The 3743-nt window shown below is 38.2% G+C and overlaps 1 non-coding gene across 1 annotated transcript; it reads left to right on the top strand.

Moving 5' to 3' along the window:
- Nucleotides 1-2953: 2953 nt before the first annotated feature.
- Nucleotides 2954-3025, top strand: trnae-uuc (transfer RNA glutamic acid (anticodon UUC)). The gene has a single exon. It is a non-coding gene; the product is annotated as a tRNA-Glu (tRNA).
- Nucleotides 3026-3743: the final 718 nt, after the last annotated feature.

Raw genomic sequence — 3743 nt, 5'->3', positions numbered from 1 at the left:
ATGATGAAAATCGGACCATATATGGGATCAGGCCAACAAATTAGGAGCGCAAACACACAAAGACAGAGGACTGAGATGCTCACAGCTGCTCAGCAGCTAATAAAGGAAAATGTCATCAAACACCTCGCCTGTCGTCCTTTTGGCTCTCATCTCTTGCTTTCCTGTTAGCGTGACGACACAGTAAACAGAACAGAACAAACACGAGTTCATATAAATGTCATTTCAAGTAATGAACAGCTCATTTGCATAAATTGTTTTCTTTCTCGCCACGTACACAGACAAACGTACACACGCGAAGCTATTTCCATTCCAATCGATGTGTGTAGCTCACCTCCGTGACATCTGCTGGAAAAATTCAAATCCTTCAAATCGGGCCTTCCTCTCTCCGTCTTGCCGAGCCCGGTGTGATGAATGATCTCTGGGGCCGATCAATTCTATTTAGATAAGCTCGCCTCCGGAGACGACAGGTCTGGGAAAGAAAGGAGGATGGATTTTCTTTTCTTTATTTATTTATCTATTTATTTTGGAGTGAGTCAACAACACTGAGGCTCAAGGTTATTGTGATTTTGAGGGGCTGCTCTCCAACCTGATGTTCAGCAGCCGCGGCCGGCAAGCTTTTAACTTACTGAACTGTACTGTTTACAGTGTTTTTTGTCCAAAACTAGTTCATTCTGCAAATCACATGCACGATCTTGGAGATGTTTTATCATCATTAACCAATCAAAACAATTATTCACCCCACTAAAAACTCCTGGCGGCAGCCAAAAGCAATTACCCACATTTCTTTGCGCCCGCTAGCGCACCGATAGCAGTAATTTAGGCTAAATTACTGTTTTTGGTGTGCTAGTAGTTGAGAACCGTGCTAAATTTTTAACTTCTGAAAATTGTTTTCTTGAATGATAATCAGAAAATGTTTCCCTTTGTTTATACGACTCAAGGGAACACACAATTGTTCATTTTACTTGGCCAATTCATTTCCATAATGTGTTATTCACTGGGCGACTGAAATAAATTTTTCTCCCAAGGTTATTGTAAGCTAGGGTGACCATATTTTGATTTCCAAAAACGAGGACACTCGGCCCTACCTCGAGATACTTGAATTTTACTCGAAGAGCACTCAAAGATGCCTATATCACCCACTTTTTTTTTTTATTACTCAACAGGCTTTATTCTTCCCTAAAAAATACTCAAAAAAAAAAAAAAAAAAAAAAAAAACGAATAATGATTAAAAACTATATGTATAATGCAGACCCATGGAAATGTAGTCCAGTCAATACACACACACACACACACACACACACACACACACACACACACACACACACACACACACACACACACACACACAGTAGGCTATGTGCCAACTCAACAATTTTTTAAATTACTATCACGCCAATTGTCGTTGACAAATTATTATTCCCACTCAATTTTTATTCTCATTCAAAGTTCTCGATTGTACGCAAACAATAAACATGTTTCCAAACGCAGCAGTTCTAAACTACATTGCCCATAATGCCTAGCGCGACTGAGTTCACTGATTGCTACCCTGTTTGCGAGTACGGGAGTCGAGGCAAAATCAGACTTTGCTATAAAAGTTTACAATCATCGGCAGCGCAAAGATGCGACACCAAACGGGATTTTACAGATTACACCAGTATAAATCTCCAACAGAAGTCAACATTTGCCATTGTAAACGTATTTATCGTTAAAAAAAACTCATAAGAAACACTGGTATTTAGAATGTAATGCTAGCATTCAACCAAATAAACTAACGCAGAACAATTACGAGACTCATACAATATACTGCATCTCTGTGTACACATATAACCCAATATACAACAGAAGGCACGTGATCGACATTAACAGTAGATAAATTTACAGAAAGGTGTATGGAGCCACATCTTTTAGAACTCCTTATTGAACTCCTTACTGTAGTATGATCTCTCGCCAAACCGTCAGTAGATAGTGGTAATTCCCCATGAAACAAAGGGTAAACTGCCAACAAAAAAGAAGAAGATCTATTCCTTCTCCCGCCCCTACTAGTAGGAGCCTTGTCAACGCAGGGAGGCGCTGCCCCCTAGCGGCCGGAGGGATTCTCTTCAAATTGGTCCCGTGAAAAATCATAAAAATCGGACGATGACTTTATGAAACCCGGCCTGACCCTCCAGAGGGCACGTAATAAGAGGACATGTCCGGGCAAAAGAGGACGTTTGGTCACCCTATTGTAAGCAGATAACTACATACAACAGACGCCTAGTAACTTTCCACTTTCTTGTGAGCCACATAAAGTGTTAACATGTCAGCTGGCATCAACCTGCCAATATTCACATTTTAAAATACCAAAAAGGGTATGCCTCAGAGGTCAAGACGGAATCTTCTGGGGGGCACCTTGGGGCACACTAGGAACATGGATCCTGCTATGAATTGTTCATTAATGACTAAATACTTAGCTTAACTGATTGCGTTCTTTTTTATTCCTGAATTGTGTGTCATTTATCCTGTTCATTTAAGAGAATAAAAAGAATTTACGTGTTCTTTTTATTCTATTCTAGATAACATCAACTTTTCTCTTCTTCAATCCAAAGTGGATATTTTCTGCAAGGTTAGCACAATTTTATAATTCACTAACTGACAAAATACTTTAAATTGTACTGTGCCCAATGTGAAACTTACTTCCAAGTCTCTACTTTAGGGCTGTTCGGGGTGTTTTCTTGAACAATTGAGCTCGGTTAGCTTAACATTTGACCTAATATGGCTTAAAAACAGTTTTAGAACTACAACAATCAAACAAACTATATTAATTTGCTCATTTGCAGTTTGTACAATTGTATACAATTAAAATGTTTTTTCTTCATTTGCACAGAAAACACCCCGCACCTTTGGCATAACATTAGTTTTTTTCTTAACCAAAATTGCACCGAATATAAACCACAGTTTCGTCAATTTATGCAGGTCCCATATGGTCTAGCGGTTAGGATTCCTGGTTTTCACCCAGGCGGCCCGGGTTCGACTCCCGGTATGGGAACGCCACCTTTTCGCAAATCGTGTCAACTTGAAAACTCAATTTCCACTAAGAACATTGAACGTGCAATTTTAGAGCGAACAACATTTTTTACCTTGACAACGCATTGCACAGAACAGGGGTACTCGAGTCGTGCAGTATGTTCGTTCCTCATGCTCACTTTCAAAGGCTTTAAATAAAGGGGAGTGCATTTGCTTTTTGCATAATGCACTACCTGAAACATGCTAAATGCAAGATACAATAGAATGAATGTAAATTACGACACAGTAGGCGTGCTAACCAAAACGACTCCAGGCTCTTTCCGGTACAAAAAGGCACAGCTCCCCTTTGTGGTCTATTAGAAATGACAGGACTTTTACCTTTAGTTGACAATGTACTATGCAATATTTCTGAAAATATATAGTTTGTATCGAACATTTAATTTTATAAAAAATATCGATCAGCATTTCCATTTATTACTACTGCAAAACTTATGATTTCTGTTTATCTGAAATTATTTTTTATGTTCAAGTTATTATTATTATTTTTTTTAAATGCGTGTATATTAACTTATATTAATTTTTTTAATTCCTTTTACAACATTTTCTTTGGTCATACAGTATATATCTGTTCTAAGAATATTAAAAAATCAAGTACCGGTATTTTAGGAAACATTGTGTTTTTGAGAATATTGCTGTATACGTTCAATTAAATAAAACTGGGCCAGGAGAGATAGTGCCAA

Source organism: Corythoichthys intestinalis, chromosome 18 (genome assembly GCF_030265065.1).
Source record: "Corythoichthys intestinalis isolate RoL2023-P3 chromosome 18, ASM3026506v1, whole genome shotgun sequence".
NCBI classification, from domain to species: Eukaryota; Metazoa; Chordata; class Actinopteri; order Syngnathiformes; family Syngnathidae; genus Corythoichthys; species Corythoichthys intestinalis.
The sequence above is the reverse complement of the archived record's forward strand: the minus strand, read 5'-3'. Positions and strand labels throughout refer to the sequence as shown.